Genomic DNA, 16628 nt, shown 5'->3' with positions numbered 1-16628 from the left:
ACTATCTATAGCGTGACAACCGCAAAATACGCACATATAAAGTTTTTTGCAATACTGGCCAATAGAAAAAGCTGAAAAACAAATGCAGAGCCCGGCTGGTGATGGTCAATATTCTATTGATTGCTGTGGTTGGACTCACTTCTCCATGGATCAACAAGATATTTTATATAACTCTGTGTGGTTTGGCTGGGCTTCACACTGTGGGCTCATCCAAGGCTCCTACAGCCACATTGTGTTGTTGTGTTTGCTCGCTACTCCTGAATATTAGCCTCCTTGTTTGCATTTGGATCGTTGTCTTTCAACCGTCTCCCTTTTCGTTCTGTTATATGTATCTATGTGTCTCTTTTTTTCTCTCGCTGCTCTTCCTCCTCGTCCCAGCGGATCTCCCAGGCTCTTAGCTGCTCTCCCTTTCTCTTTCTCTCACACTCTCATCTGCAATCTCACATCTTCTCTCTGGTGTCTCAGTGAGTGCCAGGCAGGGCGTCCCTGGAGTGACCTTGGGGGTAATGAGCTCCTGATCACGAGTCAGGAAACCCGGCATTCAACACCCAACCCACCACCCTCCCCTCACCCCATGCAACACACACACACAAAAAAGAAAAAAAACACTACACAGCTATTGCATGCTCAGCCCACAAAGAGAAATAGTATTGCAGAGACAGGGCAGCAGGGTAGAGGTGCAGATGAAAAGAGACTAGTGAAAATACTTCTTCAAGCTTTGATATACAACTACCAGACCTCCAAAATAAAGTAAGTGGATTTATTTTCTGGTGGAACACTAACAGATTCATAGCTTTTGTGGGTAGGTGATGGTGAGCTGGTTTTCTAGAGCAGAACACATTCAAGTTCAACTGTATTCTGTGCAGAAAGACTCGGCAGTACAGATGGTATGAAGGCCAGTTTTGGAGTGTGTTCTTAGCGTGTCTATCTGTGCCTATGTTGGGGATGAGATTTATATGACTGCCAGTATCAACCCCCCTGTTGTTTTCAAATGGTGCAATAAAATAAGTTTGGAGTAAGTTGCAAAAGAAACCCAGTTAAGAACCTCTAGTGTTAAAAGTGTTTTTGCATTTCTGTATTTTTCAGAAATGTTCGTCTGTTCAGTTTACTCTTTAATATTTTACCAAAACGCTTCTGTAGACATGGTCTTAATCACTTTGTTGCTCTTCCCATTTGGAGCAGATTTTTCCCCGAGGCTGTTGATAAGAGATAATAAACATATGAAAACATAAAAGACTATTAAGCTTAAAATACTGAGATGTATAACTGCAGATGGGAAAGTGGCTTGTAGACATATTGGGTAAACAATTGGAAAGTCACAATAATCCAGCAGCCATGGGCTATGGACTGTGGTATTAAATCAGTAACAGGGCAGACTCCTCAGTGATTAGACTTCAAACATCCATATGTTTTGTTTATTATCGCTATCAGTCAAATATATGCAAGCCCAATTAAGCATGTCTGTGCATGGGTGCTGGTTGAAGTAGGCCACTTTTGCCGAGGATGTGGTAATTTGGGTCAGGCCTGACTGGAATGACAAACCCGGAGCGGGCGTATTGTAGCAGCGCGATGTGGTCCGGCAGACCTTCTGCTTGCGTTGCCATGGCTTTCTTCAGCACTGGTATAGCAACCCGAGTCAGACCAAACAGTGTTCCTCTCTGTCTTATGGGCATTCCTGCTGTGGACAAAAGCTCTCTCCGGCTCATTCTTGCTCGAAATGAGGTGTCCGCTTCATTTCTTTAGAATCAACACATGGTGTGGTCCTAATAAAAGAGCTGGGGGAGATTAAACACGAGGTGGAGATGAGCTTGAGAAACCAGCTTTGAGTCGGTAGGAAGTCAGAACACAATGTGGATTAAGCTGGACAACAGCCAGGAGGGCCAAACTCATAAAACCGCTTCATTGCTAAATAACTCCTGACATTTTACTTCCAAGATGGCCACTTGGAGGCCTTTAAGAGACATTTTACACATTCCACCCTTTTCTCTAGTTAAATGCTTGCCCCACAAACTTCACCACGTGATCGTGCCTATATGTCAAGACCAAGCACAAAGCCAGTTCATTTCCTTCTGTGTCTACACAAATGCTTTGACGAGACTGCTCTCCATGGAGGAGCCGGAGCAATAAGGCATAGAAATGCGCTGTTAGGGCCCTGAGAAGTCCGCTCCAGGGGGGAGGGAAGAGCGGTGAATGGAGCCAATTCTCATCTATAGGGCACAAGCAAGTGGGTGAGAGAGAAAGAGAGGGTAGGGGGATGAGGACATACACAAAGATCCTCACATTGAGTGGCTGGTTTATTCTTGTGGGGTACGCACTGACCCCTCACATGCGGGATGAACAGAATGAGCCTTGATGGGGTCCGGAGGGCCTCCAAAGAAAGGGAGGAGGGATAAAGAGAGGAATAGAAGAAAGGAGGAGGGGAGAGATGCCAGGAGAGAGGCCTGTCGAGGAAACATCCTTCATTACATCAAGTTGTAGGCGTCATATCACAAAAACATCCAAGTGGGTAAACAAAAAAATCAACTGAGATTTTAATTAACTAGTTGTGGCAACCATTCCCTTTTGAAGTTCTTACTGAGATTTACTAACTTTGTTAAAAGGGCTTAGCAAAGTCAGACAGAAACAATCATCCAGGTTTTAGCACACAGATTACTTTCAAAAAATGGTCACTATTAAAGCAGAAGAAACAGAGATCCTGATCCTCAGTATAGGCCAAGCTCACTTGATCCTACATTTCCCACAATCCAACTCAGAAGCGCCAGTTTGTAATGTGTACTACTACGTTCTCACATTGTAGTCCCTCCAGTATTAATCAAATGTAAGAGTTATTTCAGATGACAAGTAAACTGAATTTGATGCAGAAAAACGTTCTAGCGTTCTCCTTTAGGGTTCTCCCTGGTTAGCCACATTTATTTGAAAAGGAAATGTTAACTAATGACTGTCCTTTGATTCTAATAAAGTTTACCGACTGACTTTCTAGTTAAACTCTGATCTAATGTATTTGTCGTTGTTGTATGCGTACAGTTTTCTCATGAAAGTTCATAACCACCTTGAATGCCTTCAGTGTCAGTTTTAAGTCAATTACTGCCTTGATTACAAACTTTCCAAATCATCCGTCGACTCAATTCAGGAAGTACAATATAGTCTAACTAGTAAAAATAATGGCCAGAACCACACAACTACTGTTAGCTTTAGCTGCTGCTCAGACCTCTAGGAAAAACCCCAAGATTGCCACTGAACTCTCCCCGTGTCTTTTATTCAGCTGTTGCCATGCGCAGTCTGTTGGGGTAAAGTGTGGAAACGTACACATGGAGACATCAAGCAAGCAGCTATCTCATTACAGGCAGAGAAGAGACAATCTGATCTGTCTTCAAAAGCCTCTAAGCCGGTGATGAGAGATTGTTCCTCTTGTCTGAGGTTGGTCCCAATTGTCTGGAGGAAGTGCATTGACAGGGCTACTAATTGCCTTTTGTTGAGGAATTTAAAAACATGGGACAGGGTTTGTGTTTGGCATGTTGTGAATCCCTCAATGGCATTTTGATCAATAACATACCGCCAACGTCTTGTTTTGCCCTCTAAAGAAAAGTGCTAATCTCTTTCCTTCCTCAGCTTTTCTTCCTTTTCGAAAAAACTAATATCAGATTGTGGGCTGCATCTCTCTGCTCTGCTGTTGGCTTGATCTGGTGTTTGATCCTCAGAGAGCTAATGATAACCCGAGGCCTTCCCCTGTAATCAGTCAGCTCATTAGTGTCCAAATGAGTCACACAGTCACCCACACACACACAAACACACACACAAACTGTCCCCAGGCCTAGAAGGTGACTAATACAGTTTTCTACCTACTGTAAAAGTAAACGTACAGTAATGTAAGATTGGACTCTAACATTTAATTGGATGTGTTTGGTTATAGTGTGGTCTGCTACAAATTGAAATTTACTCGAACATAAGTATCAGAGATTTAGCTCATTTTCTACAGACATAACTAAAAACTTTCAAAACATGTTCAGGGGTTTTTCTAGAAAAATATGGTACGAGGGCTTTGATCTTCGCCCATACGAGATGGCGCCACAGACGTAAACAACAACACCACGTCGGAGCTCCGTAAAAACAAAGCTGTTTATGGCGTCTGACGCTCTATTTGACACGATCTTCAAATTTCTTTGAGTAATTATACAGTTTTGACGAACAGAAATAATGTTTTCTGGCATCAGTTACAAATTTAACGGGGAGAATATGCATTTTGGTATGAGGGCGCACGCCGAAAGTAAGAGGGCGCAGCGCCCCTGTTACCAGTTTAAACAAAACCCTGAAGTTTATGGGTGTTGAAATGTAATCCCTCTTTTCCACCAAAAAACTAAAATATTGTTGTCTTAAAGACACATTTTTCATTCATTTGTTTGTCCAGGATTTCTCTTTTTGGGGAGCATTTAATGATAATGAATTATATATAATGACAATAACAGTTTAAATACTAATAATTACAAAAAGCACCCACAGATTTCCTATGTTATGACATACTTGTAAAGGAAGCGGTCTCAATCTAAATTCAAACTGGATTGCCTGTATGTAGCAATTATAAAAGTTTGGCTTATTTGAAGCTATTGCACCTGCAGGATTCTTTCTAAATGTGTATCCTCGTAGTTGATTGCACTTAAAAGCGTCTGCTGAATGAATTATAATGTAATGAAAATCATTATGCAACAAAAATGGATGTAGACTGACATTTATTTATTTCATGTATCTGTATGACTATTATTATTTTTTTGTTTTGTTTTGTTACTTCCCATTGTAAAGCAACCTTGGGTTTTGTGAAAGGCGCTATATAAATTGAAATTATTATTATTTACAGGTGGATTACACAAAAAATAAGTAAAACTCTGCCAACTAGATTTCATACCAGAAATGGTATGTCAAACATATGCATGTATAAATGCAACTGTGCCCAATGGATATCTTGTCTCTTGTGGTGGAAAACCCAAACCCAGGAGCAGAAAAGAAAGTGACACCTGTGGTGCGTGGAGACGTAAATGAAATGCACTTTTTGGTTTTATGGTCTATTAAATCTGACTCTTTGATACAGGCTCTACCTTTACATGTCTGCAGAATGATTTGTTTTCTGTCTGATGACTGTAGACTTCAGTACCTGTTCACAGGGATCTAGCTGAGTTTGTTTCCAATGCCTTCAAACAGCGTGGGAGGGCGCTTTATGTTTGATGTGTTCAAGGCACAGTCTGTACCTATGATGTACTTCAGTTCTGTTTTATGGCTCTAATGTCTAAGGAGATGGATTGTGCTCGTATTGAATTTGACATTCTTTGACTTTGACACGCATGGCGGTATATTGTATTTGTTCTTTCACTCTCATTACATTACTGATCCTGTTTGTTATGTTTGTTTGTCTAAGCTTCACATGTGTAATGTATATATTACCCAAGGTCTATTTGTTTATGTATAATATTTCTATAAATATATATATATATATATATATATATATATATATATATATATATATATGCATGTCATTTGGGATGAATAAAGTATCTATCTATCTATCTATCTATCTATCTATCTATGCTAATGTGGGTTGGGAAACATTTGACTTGCAACTGTATTGTTTTGATTGGAATGGTCGACAACAAAATGTTTTAGGATTAGGGTTTTTGGACACTTGAGAGCAAAACAACAGAAAATGACCTTGTTTTTGTCCAGAAGATCAGCGTGGATCCAAATTTAGGACACAAACATCGATGGCAGAAAACAAAAGAAGGCAAAAAACAAACTGAACAGAACTGTTCCTTAAATGACAAAAAGAGATCTGACGACAGAAAACCAGGATTTAATCACAGGCAAGACTAATCAGGGACAAGAAACAGCTGGGGAGGAAAGGCAAAAGACAAAGGCACCAGGGGAACACAATCAGGTAATCAAACAGGAGGGAAAACACACAGACAGGAAGTCAAAGCAGACATGACATAGGGAGTACACTTTTCAAAATAAAACAGGAAATAGATCTTGATCATATAATAAGTGTCGCTAAATCTGTCTTTGTGCTGCTTGGCGCTGGGAAGATATATAGTGGTTTTGTGTGAATATATATGGCAGTTGGGTTTGCATTTGGTTAATTAGGGTTACAAACCTAAGCTCACAAGTTGACTTTTGGTTTGGACCCAAACAGTGGTCTCCTGTGTTTATTAGCCTGTCAAATCACCATAATTCCTACTCCCATCACAATGTACGTCACTAAAGATCGCCACCTATCGATAAACATAAAGATGGGCTGTAATAAGCTGCTTGCAAATACAACCAATAAGGCTGCATATTTGATATGTAGATAAGGAGTTAATAAGGAGCGTGTAGATTTTCGCATTAGCTTTTGTCTGATCTCATAAGCAGCTTAAACAGTTCCTGCAGTGTACAAGATGTAGTCTTTGGACAGAGATACTGTAGTTGGATATCTTCAGCAAATGTCATACGGGGAATACAGGTCCTAAGGGTGCTCCCCCACCCCTAGTGTGTGTGTGTGTGTGTGTGTGTGTGTGTGTGTGTCTGCGTGCGTGTGCGTGTGCGTGCGTGTGTGTGTGTGTGTGTGTGTGTGTGTGTGTGTGTGTGTGTGTGTGTGTGTGTGTGTGTGTGTGTGTGTGTGTGTGTGTGTGTGTGTGTGTGTGTGTGTGTGTGAACAGGCCTAAGAGTGTGAAGCACAGGGGAGTGGGGAGTGTTTGTATTTCTATAATGAACTGAGGTACAATCTTATCTCACTCACGAACCATGTCATCAGATAGAAAACTAAATGGAGGACAGTTGGATAAACTTGAGTTGCATTTACCAATAAAGATTGATTTAAATGCAGTGTTAGCTACTTACAGAAATGGTATTTTTTCAATATTGACCATCTGACTATTCCTTCATTAGTCCCTTTGTTGATAATTACAGGTGCATTAGTAATAAAAGTAAGACGCCTAATCGACTCGGAAAACTTTCTCCCCAATGCAGAGCCTTGCTGAACCCCAAGGGGACGATTAAATAACATGCAACCAATATGCTGGCAAAGCTCCACCTAAATGCTGAAATCTATTTGCTCAATCAATGCAATCTCCTTTTATTCAGAGCCACTTCTTAGGCTGCTTTGTAGCCGGGAGTGGATTCGACCCGACCAGTGGAGTTATTAGCGGTATTATAATCATTTCTACAGAGAGTATTTGATTCTTAGCAGGAGTAAACGGTGTGTAGGTGAGGAAGGGAGGGGAAAAAGCATTCAGAGACATGTGGTAGGAGGTCGCTCTCAATCACAGAGATGCAGGGGTTTGTTGTGATGTGGCCAGTGATCTTGAATGGAAAGTTAAATTGATCGTGAGCATCGCTGTGGGACACCGTCTGCCACTTAGTGTCTCCATTCCAATCCCATTGCTAATTGGATTGCTAATGGTAATGTTGCGCAGGAATGAAAACTTCTCTGATTGGAATGGTTTGAATAGTTCATTGTAAAATGTAATTGTGTTTTTAAGCATGGTGATCACCTGAAAGAGAGATCCAATTCCTCCAACAATACTCTCTTCAGTGGAGGCACGGAAATGATAGTTTTGGGTAGAAAAACTCCATGTTTTGCTTCTTGTAGATGTTTGTATTAGGCCAAACTATGGTTACCAGGCTGCTTTAAGGACCACATCTCAATATTTAAAACCAAAATAATTTTAAAACTGTTTCTAAAGCCTCCTACCGCCAAAGGGGGCATCTAATCCCTGGTTAAATCTCAGCAGGTTTTAATCTGCCCCGGTGGAGAGTTTCTGCAATTCTGGGACGTCATCCTCCCTTGAGGCAGCACAATCTGGAAGAAAATATGATTCTGAAAGTTAAACACCTAAGATTGATAGGCAGTGGATTAGATATAGGCCCACTTCATGGGTGCAAACACCAAGGATGGTTTAATGTCAACCCACCAGTAAGTAATTAGACACCAGGATCAGTGAGGATGAGGGTGTTTTCAACAAAGCTCCGAGGGGGAAAACGTTCTTCAGGCACTTTTTACTTGCCCTAAATACCGTCAAATGTGCGTGCATGTCACAGCTGTCCCTTCAGTCGGAACTGAATAATGCATTTCGGAGCTCTGACGTTAGAGTTAAAAGTTTCCTTCACATGGAAGGGAAAGGAGAAGTGAGATTAGAGTGGGAAGGAATTGGGGAAAAGGGAGAGAGGCGAGAGAATCATTAGTCATATCCATTAGTATTCCATCCGCAGCTTGTGCTGTGAGACAGCCGGTCTGTCCAAACAAACAACCAGCAGAGGGGGGATGTCTCATTATTACTTGTCCTCTTTTTTCTCACCCCGAGATCACATTCCTTCTGACCACAAACACCGGGCCGAGGCTGTGGCCATGCCCTCTGTCTCCGCTGGAGTTTAGAAATGTTAGCAGGGCTAGTAAGGCAACAATTCACATGCTGTTCTCTACATGACAAGGACAGTACAGAGCAAGTCTGGGAAAGTCAAAAAACACAATGTGAATTCAGATTTTATGAGCTTTGAGATTGACGCCCTCTACTCCAGATGTCTGGTGGAAGGGGCGTCCGTCCACCCTTGAGACGTCCTCTCTTCACCCCCCTGTCTGCTGCCTTCTATTCCTGATAGTTTATCACCAAAATCACTATGAAATGTATACAATGGAGGCTTCGACAGATCTCTCCCATTAAAATGTTGCAGATATCGGCAAATGTAAGTGTCTTTAACTACCTTTAAATGCAAATATTCATGGGGAGATGACACAGTTATGTAATTAATGGAGCATGAGTAACTCTGATACATTAAGACATTTCACTGCTACTTCCCACCTAAGATGGCATTTGTGATTTTTAATGAATTCATGTTTCTCGTCTGAATCACATGTACCCTGCGGTGTTTTTATTAGCCTTTACGCTTTACAAAGATGGAGGGGCTTACGATGAGGCCCACTCCCTGGACATGAATGTTGCAATTAGGTACACCCCCAACAATTTGCACATTTAGTTCCTTATTGTTTGGCTTCATAGTCGATAGGAGGCATCAAATGTAGTTATTCCAACTTTTTTGATGCAGAGAAATTGACCAAATCTTGAAATAACACTTGATGAGGTATTCCAACTACTGCTTATCTACATGAACCAACTCCTGGTAATCGCTTAACGGTGGTCGATGGAAACAAGTGTTCATTCAAACATTTTTGAGCCAATTTTCTCGAAAAAACCCATTACATTTGGATGGAAAGGTGAATCGTGAATGGCAGCATGATAAGTAATGCCAACAAACCTCTCAAACTCAACTTTTGTTTCCAGCTTCCCAAATCAGTGTGCTGCGTTCAATTTCTTTAAGAACATGGCATTTATTCGTCACTAGATTAGGCACCAGATCCCACATCTGCTCCCTGAAGGTCTATTAACTCAAAATCTAACGCATAAGATCAGATCTTTCAGCTGCTCTTGATAATGGGGATGGGGATCCTGGTGGACACACAATTTGTGGTTTGCATTCATTTGTTTTGAGCATCTGTTACTGTTTATTAATTTGATTGTCAACCGTCTGTATGACAGATTGGTCGGTTAGTTATAAACAGGCTGTCATACAGGCGCCAGTAACACTACATTTCTCTCTTTATTATAGAAACTTTTCCTGTAGTTCTTTCGACTTTGTACGCTCTGTGCAGACACAACCGGCTTAATTACGGAGTCATCAAATCCACTGAATGTCACATTTCCTTTTCACAGTGGGTGAAGTTAACTGCAGAGGCTAGTGCGACACACATTATAGTAAAAGATCATGATGGTGTTTGTACGCGAGGACTCTAATGCTCAGTGGCAAGTTTAAAGGTCATGTTTGATGCCCTTGCCTTTGACTGTAGGCAAGACCCACCCCCCCTCACCTCCCTGCCCCCTACCAGCCCTCGGTCCTTCACCCCCCCCCCCCCCCCCCCCAGAGCTGAGCACAGCCGGTTTCATGGAGGCACTGCTGGCATTCACACAGCAACCCTGAGTTGTTTTTTCATTTTGAACAGGAATGATTGGATCTCTCCATGCAGCAGAATGGGCTCCCTTATTTATTTGTAAATTGTGCCACATATACTATCGCCACATTTATGGTTTTGGTAAATAAAGCGTTTTGTGCAGATGAATGTAGACAATGACAGCAGCGGGCAATTTGAAAATCTGATGGTTTGCGTTCCTGATGGAATGAAATAGCGTACCGCCGAGGCAGGGTGATGGTGAATAAGATGGATTTGTGAGGAGGACAAAAAGGGCATTGTGTGTGTGAGAAACAAAAGTAAATGAGGTTGGACGGAACATGAGCATATTGTGAAAGGAGTGAAAATCAGGAACATTTCCTTCCTTATTATCAGAGGGAATAAATGTTTCAACACTCATTAGTATATGCGGCTTATTGGATATTGGATTGTTCAATGTCCTATTTTATAACACCACTGCAGCACATAACAGTTAATGACCTGTATTTCAAATTCATGGATGCTTTTAGGGGCTATTCTGTTATTCTGCACTCATTTTTGCAGCTTAACAAACAAGTGAAAAGAGATCCACAGAAACTTCTTTGGCTAAAGAATCTGTGGTGAACTTCCGTGATGTTCATCGGCCCGAACCGTCAATGGAGCTGCAGACAAACAAGCTACAGCCGATTTTATTGTGGAATAAATTAGGTGGTGTGAATGCTGGCTATTGAATTCCCATCAGCCTCTCCAGCTGACGTCAGAGGACCTCAGGCGATGAATCTCTGCGGTGCTGCACGTGCCCTTCTCGGTGACTGCTCTCCGCTTAAAACTCTCAAACACACACGAAAAGACACATTGTTGTGGCCCACTGGGACTTTGAAGCCAATTACATGACAATTACCTTTTCCCCCTCTATTTTCCTCCTTTCAAGTCAAGGACATGGCAGAAAAAAATATTATTTATATGTTTATTAAGTTTGGTGTTAAGGAAAGATTCCTCTTTGGGAAAACAGGTGTTCAATAACTTTCAGGCAGCTGGTATCAGACAGGTTTTAAAGATGATTGCTTGTGTTTTATGCTGCTCTTTAAAAAAAGAGAGAAGACGTTTTTGATCGAGACCGAGATATCAGCTTATAATGGTTGGTTTAATAACTGTGGATTTTATATCAGCTCTTGAGAGGCCGAGGCCAAAGCATGTGAAGAATTGTTTGGGTGTTTCCAGACTCTACAGGTTATAGACTGGACTTCATCTCTCTCCAGGAGACTTAGCAGTGGAAGACAGTGCTAGATGAAGGCAATGCGCCGAGGTTAGCCTCCGAATTGCATCTCCTCTTGCCAAATGGCCCCAAAGACAATGCAATAAAGGTGAAGGATTTGATTCGGCCAAAAGCCATGTCCTTGACAGATCAGGGATGTCCAATCTTCCTCTGTCTACCATTCTCAGTAAATAACTTTCCCCCTGCTTCCTTGATGGCTGGAAATAAGACTGTCACTGGGTACTGGGATGTAGTGCGTCGCCAGCTATGCTTGATTCATTGAGGGTCGCACAGAGCCTGGCAGAGCAGGAACTGAGTGACACTATCATTGGAAACTGGAGTAAACAAGTTTAAAATAGCAGGCTTTCCTTGTAGATGGGTTCCAACAGCTATCTTATAAGAACACCGTCTTAACAAGGAGTTGAAGCCCCTTCTAGATTGATTACGGTCGAAGATTTTCTGTCATTCTTCTGCATCTTAATACGACTCAATTTTTGTTTAGGTTATGGCATAGAAAATCGTAAGGTACAATGCTTACCACTTGGGGGCAGCAAAACAAGCTGTAAACATAACATTGACATATTATCACCTGTTAGCTAACGTGCTTGCAAACTGTTCATCGAGCTGATACAAAGCAACATTAGTAATAATTTGAAGTCGAGCCTCGGGGTAAATGCTCTTCAGATATTTTGTTTTCTTTTAACTGACACATCTTACTCTTTAGCCGCTAATTGCTCCATTATGTTAACCAGTAAGCAAACTTTTACGGTTTGCTGTTCAATACTGGGCAGGAGGTTTCAATAAACGATGCAGGAAACAATGCTCGATAAAGCAACTTTGAACAAACAGAAAGATTGGGAACTCTTTTAACCTAGGCGGTAACTACTGATAATTATCTGTGCGTTTCGTCACTTCAAGCTACCCCTCTTAACTTAGATATAGCAATTTGACTGATTTATACCATTTTTAATATTAGGCAGTGCAGTTTTAACTTGTTCTAGTTCCCAGCAGGTTTAGGAGCGCTACATTTTTCAAATATGTTGTGTTTTCTTTTTGCACCAAAGATATTCTCTGTAAGTCATGCTTTTTTAAGGGGCACTTCACAAACACTTAATTGTGATAGTCATTTTATTATATATTATTTCAGATCACGTAAGTAAATCTCATAAGTTAGGAGTATATTCCTATTTCAGCCTCTTCTCTGAGAGACAGAAGAGTTTTGACATGTTTGAGTGGTTCTTGCAGTCGGCTGGTATTTCATGTCTGTTTCACCGAATGCATTTTGATGTGCTGCTGCGGTCCGGGCGTCTTTAACAGTCCCGACAAGCCTTTGTTCTCTCCGTGTTTTCATGTCTGATCCCCAACAGCCCACAGGGGAAAGCTCTGTTGGCCGTCCGCTGCGAAAGCCTTTCTGTTTGATCAACCTCGAACATATTTGAACAATTTAGGCAGGAAAGGGGTGCAGGTAATTCAAAGCCTGCCAAAAAAAGTGTTTCGGGGAGATGAGGAGACGTGAGGGTTCACATAGAGTAGCGGAGAAACTCGGCTTTCTCATTTCTCCGCTGCTGAATACCCCGAAACTACCCATCAACATGAACACAACCCCTTAATGTGGCTGCCATCTTCTATCTACAAAAAAACGTTTGAAATGATGGTATCTCACCCCTAAAAGCATCCTTCTTCAGCTTCCCATTCCCCGGGCAATAACTTATTTTACCCAGTAGAGGCCAGTGTGTATCTGATGAGGTCATCCACTCAATATGACAGCAAAAAAAGAAGAAGCTTTGAACACCAGTGGAGGTTACAGGGAGGAGGGGGAGCCATGGATATGATATAGTTGTGTGTAAGCAGGAGAATCACAGGGAGGAAATCAATGGGACATCGAGCAGCAGCAAACAAAAGAAACAAACAGTGTTTTACAATGGACTAAGGTAAACATTAAAGCCATCTCCACCACTGTTTGAAGTAGAAAAACACAGCGAGCAGGGAAGAAAAGCACAATTCAATATTACCATGAAAGAGCATTGATGGAGGGCTTCATTGAATACAGTCAATGCAATAGAGTGCAGACGAGAGGTCAGGGCCATTATGGATGGATCATGAGAGCCCTCTACTGACAGTTGAATCAAAAGAAAACCAATATCACCATCAGAAAACAAATTCCCCTGATTCCTATTGCTATCACACATTAAAAAGAATAATGGACTTAATACTGAATAGGTTTGATTATTTCCGTGGTTGATTCGTCAGAAATAAGCAGCTTTTTTCAAGTTCACGTGGAGAGTTATAGTGAGACTGGGAAATCTAATCATCATTTAGCACTGAAATCTTTTTTCAAACACCCACATACTGCTGTAAAAGAAATGAAGAATGATTTAGTGATCAAAAGGGAAGGTGTGTTGAAGATATCTAAAATTGATAACAGCTTTTGGAATCGACCAGAGATTTATTTTTGGACCCTTTGCAGTTGTAGCTCTGTAACTCTATAGCCTCTTTTTAAGGGTTTGAAGTAATGATGCTTTTTCCTCTACAAAATGACAACAACTAAAATAGTGACTAATCACCAAATCACTTATGATGCACATTTACCTATAAATGTGTCTCTCAAAAAAGGCGAAACGTTTTTTCACCATACTGTATGGATATATATCTTTCACTTTAATCAAGAACAATTATATTGAAATTAACAATTTAGTTTATTCATATTTTTTTTTCTGCACAATTTCACATTTTAAACTATTTTATAAAAGAGGGATGTAAATATTCATTATTTCATATGAGAAAAAAAAATCAATCTGAAATGTTCGTTATTCACCCACAGATTTTGAAGATATTGTAAGGAAGGGAGAAATACACAACTTACCCCAACTCTGGCTAACTTTCTGTGTCAGATCGTGGAAGAAATACTGCAGGGAGAGGCAAATCCCCCAATCAAAGAGAAAGAGAAACGCTGTTATCGAACGATGCACCTAAAAACCCCCACCTCTCTACGGGCGGTCCACCTGGGAGCAGCGTGTGAATTAATAATAATCCACCAAACAGTTCAAACTCAAGCTGAGAAACTGCCAGTCTGTTGGATTTGTGTCTAAATAGCAGGTACTGCACACAAGTTGGACACATGTGGGGCAAATTGAGGGGTCACTGACAGATGTCCTTGGGAGAAAATAGTTGAAAATGACCACTTATGATTGCCTCCTACAAAAATCACACAGGTTAGTGATTAAAGGGCCTAAACTCGCTCTGTGGCAATCAACCCTGAAATTGGACGGATAATGCTGTGACTCACAGGCACTAGAAACATTATTTTTGTTATTTTAAAATCAATAGGCTTTCGTAGGGCATTGCTTGTGGGGGCTTGACTGGTCGAGGATGTGTGACGTGCGTCTCTGAGATGTTGAACTGTAACTATTTCTCTCCTCTGCTGCCGTGTGATGCGAGGTGAGCCTCTGCCTGGAGGGAAATATACAACTGTTTGCCTTTGTGAGGCTTTCGTAATCTGCAGTCAAGCTTTGTTCCACTGCCACAAAAGCTACAAGGGAACAAACAGGACTGAAGAGCTTACAACATTCTGTATCTTTGTTATTCTACATCAGAGACCATATAAGACCGACACCTATTTCAAGAAGGCATAAAGGATCGCAGAAGAGCCTCTGAGTCATAGATTGTGTGCACATTAGACCACCGGGTACATAAATATAGCACACATACTGTATTATAGTCTACAGTATCCATGCAGGGAATGTGACATTAATAGCGTAAACACAACATCCCATGTCCTCAAAATGGCGGGAAAAGCTGTCAAAACTGTCCGCCACAATTTGTTTTGCTAAAGTGAGCAAACACGATCTGCCCACGCTTTCTCAGTTATTGTCTTGCGTCGATGCCAGACATTCAAAACTTCTCATCTCAAGCGTGTGACAGCAGAGCTTAGCATGCCTTGCAAGCTAATGTTGCCACCACTGTCACCACGGCTTCTCTAAAGATGCGAGATGAAAAGTGCAGGGGGAATGTGAGAGCAGCAGAGGAACATTAATGGATCCTTTGGCAGTCACGTCTTCCCTTTCAACACGCATGTGGCGATACATAACACTGTCTATATAATAAAACAGAAATACAAGTAGATGTTCCGTCTTTAAATACACCACGAATAACAATGCTATACATAGTGGTGATAGAATCGTTCTGCCTCACATTAGTTGACATTTTTCCAGCACAAACCTGATGCATAAACCTTTTTAATCAGTCTGTCTGGCAGCCGCTGCTGTGCTGAATGCATTTTGGATAAAAATATCCACCACATGACGTAGGTTATGTCATGTTCTGACTGCAGAGAGCAGCACATATCCTGCACCCACAGCTGCTTGGCACTAGTTCAACCCAGTCTCACGGCATTTCGTGTTATAGTCACGAAATTAATTTAATCTATTGATTTGTGTTCACCAACACGATTCTTGCATTTCTTTCGTGTCACACAGAACGATAAAAGCAATGTATTTCTATTGGTAGTATGTTTCGTGCCTGCACCACGTCTTTTTGTCCAGTCGGGTCTTGGAAGACCGGAAGCTGTGTGGTTCATAAAAATGTTTTCTTACTCAATGTCTTACCCTAAGCCTAACCCTAACCCTTTTATTTTGAATAGTATAATGTCGGAGTTTTTTTGCCGTCCGTGAGGAAAAGAAATGGGGCAAAGAGCCTCAGAATACAGAAATCTTTTTTAAAATCTTTTTTCCTTCTAATTTGTTATTATTTGGTGCAGGCACGAAACATACTAATATAAATACCTTCAATTCAAACTCGTTCTGTGTCAGAATACTGAAATCTGTATTTTTTTAAATCTCTTTTTCCTTCTAATTTGTTATTATTTACATTGCTTTTAAAATCGTTCTGTGTGACACGGAAAAAAACAGGGAAATCATGTTGGTGAACACGAATCAATAGATACATTTCGTGACTATAACACGAAATGCCGTGAGACTGTGTTGACTAGTTACATTTCCAACCGCTGACCTTGAAGCTTAGTTCTCCACTATTAATTGAAGAGCAGTGGCTGCTTAAAATTGGCATAGATCTTTAGACCAGAGGGGCGTCACGCTGCAGAATATCCTTTCTCTCCGGAAACAGAAACATCTGCTTTGTGTGGCTTTGTTTCCCTGTGTGCATTGAGGATCAAAATGACATCTGTAAAATGAAAACACTGAAACATTGAATTTAAACAGATTTTACAGAACTGTATTAGGTTAGTTGAAAGCAATAATATTAAGCTTGAATAAGAAATATTTGGGTTGAACTTAATATTGTTGGTTCAAACTAACCTGAAACAGTTACGGGACATTCGTTGACATAATTCATTTAAAGTGGACCTACTGTATTATGCTACATCCTGCTGAATACACAGACACACAGCTGCGACTG

At 41.0% G+C, this 16628-nt stretch overlaps 1 protein-coding gene across 1 annotated transcript in view; it reads left to right on the top strand.

The window, feature by feature from the left end:
- Nucleotides 1-591: 591 nt before the first annotated feature.
- Nucleotides 592-16628, top strand: part of ptn (pleiotrophin) — a 55432-nt gene continuing 39395 nt past the window's right edge. Inside the window, exon 1 of the mRNA XM_079656316.1 lies at nucleotides 592-750. The gene's annotated coding sequence lies outside the window, so the exon portion shown is untranslated. The remainder of the gene's footprint in view (nucleotides 751-16628) is intronic.

Source organism: Notothenia rossii, assembly GCF_949606895.1.
Source record: "Notothenia rossii genome assembly, chromosome: 10".
Lineage (NCBI taxonomy): Eukaryota > Metazoa > Chordata > Actinopteri > Perciformes > Nototheniidae > Notothenia > Notothenia rossii.
Note: the sequence above shows the minus strand (reverse complement) of the source record. Positions and strands in the feature narration are given on the sequence as shown.